The following is a 14,445-nucleotide window of genomic DNA, read 5'->3' as shown; positions in this document are numbered from 1 at the left end:
AGAGAAAGGTAGTGGCCGAAAGCTTTAAGAGAAAATCCTCCAAGTGACTAAAAAAAATAGGGTTTTCGGCATCCTCTCCCTTTTATAGACATAAGAGGCTTCTTGTATAAGCTAAGTTTATTTGCATGGATGCCAAGTGGCACCTCACCCTTAAGCCTCTTCCCCTTCTCCATCGTTTGATTGTGTTGGGAACACAAGAGAGCTTTTGGACAAGTGGCGCCTCCCTCTCAAAACCGAAACCTCCATCCCCTAATTTCCCTTCATCTTGTGTCTTGGTTCAATGAACCTCATGGCAAAATGGTCTTTTACCTAACTAAGATCTTCCTCAATCTCCAACAAGTGTGTTGTGTGCCAAGTGGCACATGAGGAGTGTGTGTGTGCATGATGACCGGAAAGTCCATTTCTTCCCAAGAAGATTTTTCTTCTACCAATGATTGGCCACAAAGGTGACAAAAGTGCACAAACTTCCTTGCCCTAGACATCCACCTCAAGGGATTTTCTTACAAAAATACTTCTAGAAACCCTAGTAGGTGTGTAGCCCCTTCTTCCAACAAGATCTTACCCTTTCCCAAGATGAGACTCCTCACCTTCCATTTGCATGCATGACATATGACAAAAATCAAATCATGTCCCTCTATGGTTGTTGTGCATGCCCTTTGGGCTTTTCTCAAGTTCCAACTTTTCATGTCTCTTCATCTTCCTTCTAGAAACTCTCCCCATAGTGACAAATGTCACCATACTATCACCTCACAAGACAACCTTCTTACATGTATGACACATGGCAAGAGGGAATCCATTCCCTAGGGTAGGCGTGTACCCTAATTCCACTAGAAGGCCGAATTTCTCATGGACTTGGGCCTTCCTCAAGATCTCATATGCCTTCTATTCCAACATAATTTCTCATTGGGTTATTCCTCCTCTCTTGGCCCAAATTAACAATATTTAATAAAATGCATAGAAAGCTTAGCAAAAATATTGGTCTTCACATATGGAAACTTTCCAAAACGACACGAAAATACTCAGAAGATGGGCATTGTCTTCCACAAAAGCTTATACTCCATCTAAAGGGTCACATCCGCAGTGAGCCTGCATAAGAGGGCATGACTCGACAGGTCATATCATATGAACCCAGAGGTATGGCCCAATGCCACGTGAGAGACCCTCATTCAAGGAAAGACTGAGTTTGCAGGTTGTAAGGAGATGTAGACCATGCCCTGGCCACCTGTCTTTGTCATCCTGCAGTATGACAGTTGAGGCCAAATGACTCCTATCTAAACATACTTGGAGTCATAAGTATGTAAGAAGGATGTTTGACAATCCCGCCCTATAAAAAAGGAGTTGGACATGGGACAAAGTCTCCCTTATGAGACAAGGAAAGAGCAGTGAAGCGACATAGCGATCCTGACTCTAAGAGGTAGGTTAGCTTATAAGACAGTACTGGAGAATGTGGAGTGAATGTTGTATGTAAGAGGCATGTGCATACTCTGTGATCTTTCCCTTTTTGATCATGATTAAATCTAATTTTTTTTCATTATGTTTGTTCCAATATTTACTCCCTAATTCTTGAGACTTAATGTGTTTACTATTTTCATTTTTCTCTATTTGAAAAATCCTTATCTTTGTGTGAGAAACCATTATCTCTATGTGAGAAACTATCATCTCTATGTGAGAAATTATTAACATGTGTCTATCATCATGGGACTGGACGGATAATTTTACAAACCATTCCCGTGAAACGTTGCCACAAGCTTCATACGGGAATGAGAAATCTCAATAATGATTAGGGTGGAGCAGTATCGTATTGGTCTCACTTGATGGAGGGAAGGAGAATTCTCCAGACATATCACGTGTGGTGTCCTCGAGTTGGTTGGCCAGCTAGACAATTCATTGGTGCAACATGTTATCTCTGTGTGAGACATTTGTGTGACAACTTATGTGCGTTTGAAATCAATACAATTTTATGAACTTTGCATACTGGAGCAAAGGGTGATTCCTTACCTAGGTAATATTATGCTTTAAAATATATTGCCTAGAGGGAAACTTTTTGGAAGGTGATTCCTTGCCATACTTATATATGTGTATTTCACAAAAAGGGTGATTCATCGTCGTGTATACATATCCATGTATCTATGCCAGAGAGATTGATTCCTCACCATGCATACATATATGTGTCTTTCCAGTGTTTACATGAAACTGTTCATTGCATATTCATGAGCATTATTTCTCATCAACGGTTATCTTATAGAACCATAAACTTTGATGCAGAGTTAGAACCAATGGTGATTCTCAATGGAGAAGAGTTGATCCTGTCCAGACCCTAAGTACGGAAACTTATCTCTATTGTAGGAACTATGTATCATTTTGAATTGTACATAGTCATTTCAAAGGAATGATCACTTGTACTCAGTCTGCCGCCCTTTAAACAGCGAATGAAATATTTGGATTGTATGTATTTCTAAGTTTCTAATTAATAAGGAATGACAATAATTATTTTTATGATGTGATCTAGACTTATGGTACACCAAGGTCTTAGCGTACTAACTAAACCTCTATATTTTTCGCTGCGATTTTACATTTGTAACTTGAAACATGCACTTCCATCTAGACAAGGCAAGCCCAGTCTCGACCAAACCCGGGGCATTGACTGATAGGCTGGCATCCTTGGTACCACGGATCCTTGCTACATCCTTTACCAAGGAACTAGGCGCCCTAACATTTACAAAGATTTGAAGAAAATATCACACGCACTTTGATATTCTTGAACATATATCATTCATCTACTTGTATTTTAAAGCTTTCTTAAATATTTAAACAATGCACATCATTACAAGCAAAATCTGAGTCCATGAATATAACATTATTGAACATCAAGATACTAACCGAGACATGCATTAACTCTGAATAGGATTTTAAACTCTAATACTTTAAATCTCAAGCAAGACTCATACATCCAAATATTTTATTTCATTTACAAGCTCATCAAAAATCTGTACACACTATTTAAGTCATAAGAATCCAACTTTTACAAAGCCTAAACTAACCCAAAGCTTAGTGCATAATGCCCACTTACTCTCTCTCATGTGCATGTTTTTGTGACAAATGGACATCTTAAGGTCAAGTGGAAAGATGAATCAACATGTGTTTCAAACTGCTGCAGACTACTTTCTAGGGGACGAAGATAACAAGACTGATTACGTGGCAAGGCTAGATGCCATGTGTCAAGTCCGAATTGAGCCACTCTGTGGCACATCATCACAAGAATTATTATTGCTCTATAAATTTTTAAGAATTCAAACTAGAGCAATGATACCAATCATTTTTCTAATTATGAACATATCTCAATTAAATCTTAAAAGTTTTGGTTTTCTTAAGGATCATAATTTAACTTTGAGCATGTAATAATATATTTTCCCTTTTAAGTTGTGGAATGGTATATTAATGCTGGTTCCACCATTTTTCTCTTATCAAACTCAATCTATCAAAGGGTAAAAAGAAGGCTTCTTTAACTCTCAAACAAGTTGTCACCAACACAAAACTCTCACCTAGACAATGCAATACTTATAGTCTAAAGTAGTATTTACTACTTTTTAAAAATGTATTGCTTTATCGTTTTTTGTATTGTAATTTGTACAATGTTAGACAATTTAATATACGTAGTGTAGTATTGTAATATGCAAGTGCATTTTTTTTTTATGTCTTTTTGTAATGGACAAGGTTCATTGTACCATGGTTATAATTTTTCAAATTTGATGTTTTGAAATTAACTTCATTATGTCTCTTTGTTACTTTTAAATCATCATATTTTTCTTGTAAATATTTTAATAAAAATAAAATATCTTAGTAAAAGGCTAATAAAATTACTCATCACTAAAAAAAAGAAATACACAGGCCCATAAAAAACTTTTTTTAAAAGATACCAAAAAAGCCCTTGCAATTGGATGGATTAGACTAAATCCGAATATTTAGTTATAACCTAAATTGTTCGAATATTCAGGCTTTTATCCTCGGCTAAGGCTAGATATCTGCCCGAGTGGATATACATCTTCATTTATGAACCTGGATGCATATATGAGTTTTGTCAGAGACCAGGATCTGCACTTGGATAAAGAGTGCTAGATCAACTTCTATATAAATCCTTGGCAAAATATAAAGGAAAACCACTTCTATATGCGTGTGTTGGACTAAAAAGAAGAAAAGAAAAACAAGTTATATTAGAGCATAATTGACGAATAATGATATGGATATAAAAGGAACCCGTGGGATCGAAGGAAAAATGAAAGTAAATAGTGAATCTCGGTGAACTTCCTAAATAACTCAGTATGGGGAGTGAATATTTGGTTCAATGAATAAAATATGAGGTCTCTATGATGGTAAGCGGCGACATTGGCTTGAGAGTGGAATAAGAGGAGAGAACGGCTAGGATTTTCGACAAAGGGAGAAGAGAGAGGGAAGTGAGATATAAAAGTCTCGACAAAAAGGCTTGGCGAAGGAGTTAAATAAAAACTAAATGAAGTTGTTTTGATCTCAAATTTGTGGTTTGATCTCAATCTTGTTTGATTACTTACACTATGACAAATCCAGTGATTTTTTTTCATTGGATGTAAGCCCAACTTGTTTTTGAATATATAATTACAATGATGTGATCTGTTCCTCAAAATTTTCAAAATTATAGAAAATTAAGAATGTCATGTCAATCAAAAGCCTGTAATTAACATTGGAGTCTTGTGATTGTTAAAGACCCAACCATTGATCCAAAAGTCCTAGAACTTTGGATACTAATTTGTTTAAACTTGTAACCCTTAGGATCATAACATTCCACCACGTTTGCTAATCCAACATCCATGATGGCCCACTCTATCGACACTGACCCGGTGGTAGCCCTTTCCTTTTTGGTGACTTTACTCATCTATTAGTATTCAATGACTTGACATTATGCCTATACATAGTACCAAGGTATTTCAATCCAGCCTATAGGTCGCCCCCTCCGTGACTTGAACTCGTGACGTGATCTTTGCTCTAATACCAATTGTTAAAAACTCAACGATTGGTTCAAATGTCCTAAGACTATTAGGTACCAATTTGACTAAACCTTAAACCATCATGAATGAATTGTCTCAACCCTTCTTAAGAAAACTTGTTACAGTTTTCTTCAATAATATATTGATCTATAATAAGTCTAACGAGGACCACTTGCAACATCTCTCCATGGTGTTGGAGACCTTAGCAAAACATACATTATTTGCTAAGAGGAGTAAATGTAAGTTCGATTTTGCTGAGATTGACTACCTTGGTCCTAGTGTCTGCTGATAGAGTGAAGGCAAACCCTTCTAAGATCAAGTCCATGGTTGAATGGTCAGTGCCTAGATCAGTTAAATCCTCGAGGGGATTTTTGGGCTTGAGTGATTATTATAGAAAATTTAAGAAAGATTATGGTTTATTGTAGCACCCTTGACTGCTTACAAAGGAAAGATGCATTCAGTTCATGTACTGAAGCTTCTGCCGCTTTTGAGGCATTGAAGAGAACTATGGCAAACCACTAGTCCTTGCCTTACCTCATTTTATTAGGATATCTATAATTGAGTGTGATGCTTCTGGTGTGGGAATTGGGCCATTTTTTATGCAAGTTGACCATTAGCTTATCTAAGTCAAGAGTCAAGCCTTTAAGGAGAAGACTTTAGATTTGTCAATGTAGGAAAAAGACCTACATGCTCTTATTTATGTTATTAAGAAATGGAAAAGCTACTTACTGGGAAAAACTTTCTCTATTAAGACATATCAGCAAAGTCTAATGTTTTTGTTAAAATAAAAAATTGGCACAACTTCCCAACAAAAGTGGAATACCTCCTCCTACTTTGCTTCAATATATCTCAGGCACTACTCAGAATGCTGAAGTGGATTTTCAATTAAGATCTCAAAGGAGATCTTTGAACTATTGAGGAGGAATTTGTTAGCAGATCAGGTGGTTATGAAGAATCAATATGATAGACACCATAGACCTCAAAAATTTGAAGTGGGGGACATGGTTTATTTGAGATTACAAAAATACAGGCAGCATAGTGTATCTCAACGTGCTAATTACAAACTAGCACCTATATTCTTTTGGCCCATTCAAAGTATTGCAACACATTGGGAAGGTTGCATATAGATTAGAGTTGCCTTCTAATACTATTGTCCACCTAGTGTTCCATGTTTCTTCTTCGAAGAAGCATGTGGGACTATCAGCAGTTGTTTCACCTTCTTTTCCACTGATAGATATACATGTAGGATTTAGAATTGAGCCAAAAGCTATTTTGCAGCTATGTCTAGTTGACAATGAGCCATTCATTGAGCTTCTTGTTAAATGGGAAAGTGCAGCAGATGAGCATTTTACTTGGGTCCCTGTGGATTAAGAAACCAATACCCTGACCTTGTGGGCAATGTCTTTTGATGGGAAGGGGATGTTGTGATCTGTGAAGGAAGTGGAAGATGGAGGTGCAATACTTGTATGAAGTGGATGCAGTGGAGGGTCGAGGAGCAGTAGGGGAGAATTAAAGATTGAGTAGGCCTAGTTTGGATAGTGAGTTGAGATGAGATGAGATAAATTAAGATAGGTTGTGAATAGTAGTGAGACATTTGAGTTGGGATGAGATGAGTTAGAAATAGTTTGAGTTAAAATGTTTTAAGGGATTTTGGGAAAGGAAAGAGAAAAAGTTAAATAAAAATATTATAAAGTTAAAATATTGTTAAAATATAATTTTTCAAAATAATTTTTGTTTTGAAACTTAAAAAAGTTGAATTATTTTTTGTGTTTTGTTTGGAGGCTTGAGAAAGTTGTTATAATTAGGTAATGATTATATGAAAAAGTTGAAGATTTGAAATTAAAAGGTATTTGTGTTTGTGTTGTTTGGATATTGAGATGAGATGAGATGGAAGCATCTTTATATCGAAACCCAGCCTAAGAGTTCAGTGATTTAAGAGCATTCTCAATGGCTTATGTATTATACAAAAAATGTAAATTATTTAAAGAATTGTTCATAAAATGAGTTCCATCCGATTATATAAAAGAACATGCAAAATACAAATTGCTACAGTAACCCGCTACATGTAGCGGGTACTGTTCATCCTTCAAACAAATTTTTTATTATTTATACTTCATTTACTCTCTCATTTACTTTTACTTTTACATTTCAATACAAATTCTTTTTATTGTTCATCATTTAAAACACCCCTATTTTATTTTTTTTCTAAAAAATATCTTGGAAATATTATTTATCCAATTTTTTCATATTTTGATTTTATTTTTAATTTTTATTTGGCTTATATATTTTTATTTTGTATGTATATGATTGAATTATATTACATTGTATATAATAATATATTGCAAATATAAAAAATAATATAGATATTAGAAATTTATTGGTAGAATGGAAATGTTTAAAAAGATAAAAAATATATTATTTAAATTATATGAAAAAAAATAAATAAGCTGATGATGTTATATTGTAAGAGCACTGGCATTAGATTATCCAAATGATAGTTTTTACAAATATTGGCATAATTAATCTTTAAAATGTTTGCATTGAATTAGTGAAATATATGATCTTATGACTTTGAGCTAGTGATCTACTACCACGTCATATTTGGACTAATACTATAGATAGACCAAATTATTTTATGTCCAGACTCCAACTCCACCCTCTCTCCCCTTTCCCGCGTAATCCCAAGCCTCCCTCTTTCTCTCCGTTTCTCTCCAATTTCTACACATAGTCCCCCATTTCTGATCTCCCACTTCTCTCCAATTTATGCACATCCATCTCTCAAAGAAGAAGTCGACGCACATCTTGAACAGAGAATATGATATAGCTTCCCTATTCACGGGCATCTTCACAATTCAGGATTCCTAGCGAGCAAGAGAGAGAAAGAGAGCCAACTTCATTGCCCCAAGCGATTAGCCTTCCTTACTTGTGCGACCCAAGCCTCTCTACCATGCTTCATCAATGGTGACCACGACGACTATGAATGATGTTTCGCCTTAATAGTTCGTGAAGGCCTACTCGGCTCATCTCAAGCGATCCGGCAAGGTATGTATATCCACCACCACCACACACACACATATATTATGCTTACATAGCCCGCTTGTTTTTCAAGGAAAGATGGAGTAGAAGATTAGAAGCTGTAAGAAAACAAGGCTCTTATTTTTTTGGTAACTAATTTATGGCTGATAAGGGTTTTTGGATTTGGCCCTAATTTTTTTTTCCTCCAAACATGAGCTTTATTACGATGTTATGACCATATTAATGAGATTGGTTTTGATTGAAGTAACCGTGAGTCTTACTTATGATGGCTGAGTCGGGTCTGTATTTTTCGGCTTTTTGTTGGCTGGGGCAACCGAGGAAAATAACAGACAATGAAGAAGTTCTATTTTTATTTTTGTGGCTTCTTTATTATAGTTGTTTAGCAAATAAATAGCTAGGTTAACATAGTGCAATGCATTCTTGTAATACCCTCCTATTTTTCCAAGAATTAATTGATCTAATCTAGTTTCTCCACTTCAATATCTATATGCTTTTTCAAGTGTAGTGTGTTGTTTTTTTTTTTAGATAAGTTAAAAATTTTATAAGCACAATGTAATAGGCGAATCCCAAGTAAGCAGGAAGTATACAAAAAAAACACCTAGTTACATTCTAATACTAGAAAAGCGAAAACAATAACTCGTTTACAACCCCTCCCTTGAGTACAATAGCAGAGACCCAACTAAGTAGAGTGCTTATAAAAAACTTCCAAAATGCATTTCTATTTCATTCCCTTTCATTAAAGCACCTCTCGTTTCTCTCCAACCAAATACACCACATAATACACTAAGGCATCATTTTCCATGCAGCTTCCACTTGGGAACAAGTATGGATTTGAAAGTTGGTCCAGCTTGCTAGAAAATCAACCACTGCTTCTGGCATAACCCAGCTCAGCCCAACCCTTCCTAACACTCCATCCCACAGCACTTTAGCCATTTCCCAATGAAGTAGTAGATGGTTCACTGATTCCGCTTCTTTCTTGCACATAAAGCACCAATCCAAAACAATCATTCCTCACTTCCTCAAGTTATCTATAGTTTGAATATTCCCTATTGCTGATGTCCATACAAAAAAAGTCACCCTTGTCGGAACATGAGCCTTCCAAATCCTCTTCCAAGGAAAGCAAATATGGTGCTGATTTAGTATCACCTTATAGTATGACCGAACTATAAACTTTTTAGAGGTTGTTTGTCTCCAGCATAGTTGGTCCCTGCCCTATCTTCTTATCTCCACTAAATACAACAATCTGAAAAAATCAGTAACCTCCTCTACTTCTCAATCCTGGGCAGATCTGGAGAAACTTACATCCCAAAGCACCACTTCATTGGAAAAACCCATCAACTCTGAAGCTGAAGCTTGCTTATTAGTCGCCAATCTGAAGACAACCGGAAAGGCTCTCGACAAGTCAGTATCCCCACACCAAACATCAGACCAGAATCTGATTTTTGAACCATCGCCAACCGAGAAGTTAACTTGTTTCAAGAAACAACCCCAACCTTTCCTAATAAACTTCCATAGACTCACTCCATATGAACCCCTACATTCCTTGGTACACCAACCTCCCCAATCACTACCATACTTTCGATCAATCACCCCCCTCCACAATGCTTCCTCTTCCCCATGGTATCTCCATAGCCACTTCCCCAACAATGCCTTATTAAAACTACATAAGCTATGAATACCCAAACCTCCATCAACAATCGGGCAACAAACGTTTTTCCAACTCACTAGGGGAGTTTTGGTCTCCTCTCCCATGCCTCCCCACAAAAAATCTCTATACAATTTTTCAATACGATTGGCCACACCAACTGGTAAAGGGAATAAAGAAAGGAAGTAGGTAGGGATATTAGAGAGAGTACTCTTTATAAGAGTAACCTACCCCCTTTAGATAAATATGTCTTTTTCCATACTGCCAACTTCCTCTCTATCTTCTCGACCACCCCATCCCAAATGTGTTTGGCTTTAAAAGATGCCCTAGCGGTAGTCCTAAATATTTTATGGGCAGAAAAGCAACTTTGCACCCAGGAATTCTGCCAAATTATGAATGTTATGGACTTTTCCCACCGGTACCAACTTCGATTTACTTAAGTTCACTTTTAATCCAGAGATGGCTTGAAAATACAGCAGGAGAGCCCTCAAAACTTGAATTTGTTCCCCAACAGCCTCACAAAAAATAAGGGTATCATCAGCGAAAAGCAAGTGTGATATTGTAGCAAGGCCATTAGAATTAGATCCCATTGAAAAACCCGAGATAAGTCCTGCTCCTACCACTGCCTCCACCATGTGATTCAAAGCCTCCATAACAATATCAAATAGGAAGGGAGATAAGGGATCCCCCTATCTCAAACCACTTGAACTAGAAAATACCCACAAGGCTGCCCATTAACAAGCATAGAAAAACGGATAGTTGAAATACAATGGCTGATCCAGCCACACCACTTATCTCCAAAGCCGCATCTTCTAAGCATATACAAAAGAAAACTCCAGTTTACATGATCATATGCTTTTTTCATGTCCAACTTACTAAGGATCCCCGGAGACCCTTCCTGCATGCGGCTATCTATACATTCATTTGAAATCAACACTGAATCTATGATTTGTCGTCCTCTAACAAAGGCATTTTGAGATTTAGAAATGATATTCTCCATCACTTTGCCCATTCTATTTGCTAACATCTTTGAAATAATCTTATAGATGCTACTTACCAAACTGATTGGGCGAAACTCCTTTAACTCCAAAGCACCCACTCTCCTCGGAATCAAGGCATTAAAAGTGGCATTCAAAGTCTTCTCAAACTTTTGAAACTCATAAAATTCATGAAATACCTTCATCACATTCTCCCGCACAATCTCCTAGCAATCTTGGAAGAATGCCATAGAAAACCCATCCGACCCAGGAGCTTTGTCTCTCCTCATTCGACAAACCACCCGATGCACCTCAAGCTCTTCAAATGGCCTCTCAAGCCAACTTGCTGAAAAATCATCCACCACTGCAAAGTTCAATCCATCAATCTTAGGTCTCCAAGCTTCCGTCTCACTTAGGAGAGAACTAAAAAACTGCACAACATGCTCTTAGATCTCGGCAGGTGAGGATAGTAGATTATTTTCAGTTCTTAACATCTCAATAGCATTGTTACGTCTATGAGAATTAGCCATTTTACGAAAGAAGCTAGTGCACTTATCTCCCTCTTTAAGCCAAAGAACTCTCAACTTTTGTCTCCTTGATATTTCTTCCCTCAAAAGAACCCTCACAAGTTTTATTTTTACTTCGTTCTTCCTAGGCAAACTCCCCTTACTATCCCCATCAGCTTCCAAGGATTGAAGCTCATCCCAAAGGGATTTTTTTTGTTGCTCAACATTCCCAAAAACCTCCTTGTTCCATATCTTCAAATCAGCTTTTAAAGCTTTGAGTTTACTAGCCAAAACAAAACTAGAAGTCCCCACAAACTGATATGACAACCACCAACTTTTTACCTTAGCAACGAAGCTCTCCACTTCCAGCCACATATTCTCAAACTTAATGTACTGTTTGCCCTCATGAATACCCCCACACTCAAGAATAATGGGAAAGTGGTCCTATCCTACCCTTGGAAATCATTTTTCGCACAACTTTGGATAGTGAGCTTCCTAGGACGATGAAACTAAAAGTATATCCAATCTTGAACCTCCTCTAGAATTGGACCACGTATACTCACCCCTCAGCAAAGGCAAATCTAGTAGTTCCAAATCAAAGATCAGCTGCGAGAAAACCTCCATAGCTGTAGTCATCGAAGATAGATCCTCCCGCTCACTTGGGAATCGAACTATATTGAAATCCCCACATATACACCAAGGTAAATCCCATACAGAATACAACCCTGATACTTCATCCCACAACAAGTTTCTATCCCGATCCCTATTGGGACCGTATACACTTGCTAATGCGCATGACCACCCATCTTCCATGTTTCTTAATACACATGCCACCAAGTAATCTCCAATGCACTCTTCTACCATCTCGACAACTCTACTATCCCACATGACTAGCACTCCACTAAAAGCACCCGGAGAGGCTAAATAAGTCCAGCCTACAAACAAACCTCTCCACGAGCTACTAATTACATTCCTGTCAATAATTTCCAATTTTGTTTCTTGGAGGCATACGACATCTATCTTCCAACTATGAATAATGGACCTAATGTGAAGGCATTTATTGACATTATTGATCCCCCTTACATTCCAAGACAATATTTTAGGCTTCATTAACTGGAATAGCTTCCCTCCCGTTTGATCTGTCCCTCTCCAATGTACCCTCCATATTGTCATAATTAATAGAACAATGCAATCTTTTCAACTCCCGCTCCTTTCTCACATGACTTCTTAGCCGTGGATCGACCAGCTTCAATGGCAACTAAAAGTGCCATCAATTGTTTTTCATAACCATCATAAAAGAGTCCCACACAACTTTGAATCTCCTCCACTTTTTTAAAACCCAGTCTGAAGTTTCCTTGGACACAATCTGATGAGGAGTCATCTATAACGGTGATGAACTACCCATCTCCTCCTCATAAATAGCTACTTCAAGCTGTGGGTCCAAAACCAACCTATCTTGCTCTTCCATTTCAGGCAGTTCAAACTCAACCTACCTGCTTCCTTCTACATTCAGAAAATGCTTTAGTAGACAATTACCCCTTCCACCATCCTCGTGTGAGTGACCACAGAGGTCAGAACCTCATTTTTTCCCTCAACAGCCTTGACAATTTCCCCTGCCTCCCTTTCCAGAACATGGTGGACCATCTCTAACCCACCCAAGGCTTTATCTGTACCTATCAACTCTTTCTATGCCAGAGGTTGAAACACCTATGCTATTATCTGCGTCGTTATAGTGTCTCGGTAATGTGTTGTGTGTTGTTCTCATTCATATACGTCTACTTTATGCTCTTGTATGAGGTTTTGGTGGTTCTTGTTATACGATCTGGAATGTTTTTTGTTTTTTAAATCAAAGTTTTGGTTGTCTGTATGCCCAGGGGTTTCTGGAATTATTTTTAAGTACAATTAGGATAGGTAGAAAAATAGTTGAAACGTGCATCTCAAATGCATGTTGTTTTGATGCACGATATCTAACAGCCTTTTGGCCATTCTTTGGCATGTTTCTTAATTGGAAGTTTAAGTTGTATCCTACATTGTAATTTGGTGTGGTTGTATGCTGTTTTTATTACATGTGAACTGATTTTCCTTTTCATTTATCTTTTGTGAGCAGATGGAGCTGCCGGAGTGGGCAGATATTGTGAAGACTGCAAGGTTTAAGGAACTGGCTCCTTATGACCCTGATTGGTATTATGTGAGAGCTAGTAAGAATTGTCTCCTCTCTTCTTTCATCCTGGTCTACATCCTAAACAATTTCTCTTATGCCGGTGGTCTGCAATGTGCTTATATATTTTTTATGTCTCCAAATCTTGTGCAGCCTCCATGGCAAGGAAGATCTACCTAAGGGGAGGTCTTGGTGTTGGTTCTTTTAGAACGATTTATGGTGGGGGTCAGAGGAATGGAAGTCGTCCACCCCATTTCTACAAGAGCAGTGATTTTGTTGCTCGCCACACTCTACAATAGTTGCAGCAAATGAACATTATTGACGTTGACCCAAAGGGGTGAGCTCAACATTATTTAAACCATTTTTCTATTGCAAAGATTAAGGTGATCACACTTGGTATAGACAATGATGCGAAGACAATAGATGCTCCTTTTTATGTATAGAAGACAGATTTAGTATGTTTTGCTTGAATTGGTGCTTATATCCCCATCAAGCAAAACATACAACCTTTGAAGGGAGGCTAATAGCTTGAGAGATATTGATAGTTGTCTTCTGATAGCGGTCTTAGGAAGCTAGTATGTTTTCCTTGAATTGGTGCTTAAATTCTGAAGGTCGTATGTTTTGCTTGAATTGGTGCACTTAGATGAAATAATTATATTATAATTTGATTATTAGTTAAGATATGAATTGTAGAATTGCAAAATATGATAAAAATAAATTAGGTAAAAAAATAATAAAAATAATAAATTAATAATATGTTTTTATTATTTTGGCTAATAGATAGATAATCCAATGTGGAATTAGTTTTGAGTGGAATAGCCAAATGTAAAATCCTGTCACATTATGCAAATTTTATATTTGCATTTGCATAATCCAATGTTAATGCTCTAAAAGTCGGTATGTAAAATAGAGAGTGAAATTTGATGATGTGTTTTAAAGGATAAGATAAAGGAACCATTGTGAATGCTTTTAAGGGAGAGTAGGTGCCATGTTTACTTAATATGGGTATTATAGAAATACCCTTTTCCATTGTAATGAGATTAATGGAAACTGGAGAGTTGTATAAAAAGAGAGACTGAATTGTATTGATTACTACCACAAGTAA

General features: G+C 37.1%; 1 pseudogene; it reads left to right on the top strand.

Moving 5' to 3' along the window:
- Positions 1-7,976: 7,976 nt before the first annotated feature.
- Positions 7,977-13,866, top strand: LOC121258280 (annotated as a pseudogene).
- The last annotated feature ends 579 nt before the right edge of the window (positions 13,867-14,445 follow it).

This window comes from Juglans microcarpa x Juglans regia, chromosome 3S (assembly GCF_004785595.1).
Source record: "Juglans microcarpa x Juglans regia isolate MS1-56 chromosome 3S, Jm3101_v1.0, whole genome shotgun sequence".
In the NCBI taxonomy this organism is placed as follows: domain Eukaryota; kingdom Viridiplantae; phylum Streptophyta; class Magnoliopsida; order Fagales; family Juglandaceae; genus Juglans; species Juglans microcarpa x Juglans regia.
This window is presented reverse-complemented; position numbering and strand designations above follow the sequence as displayed.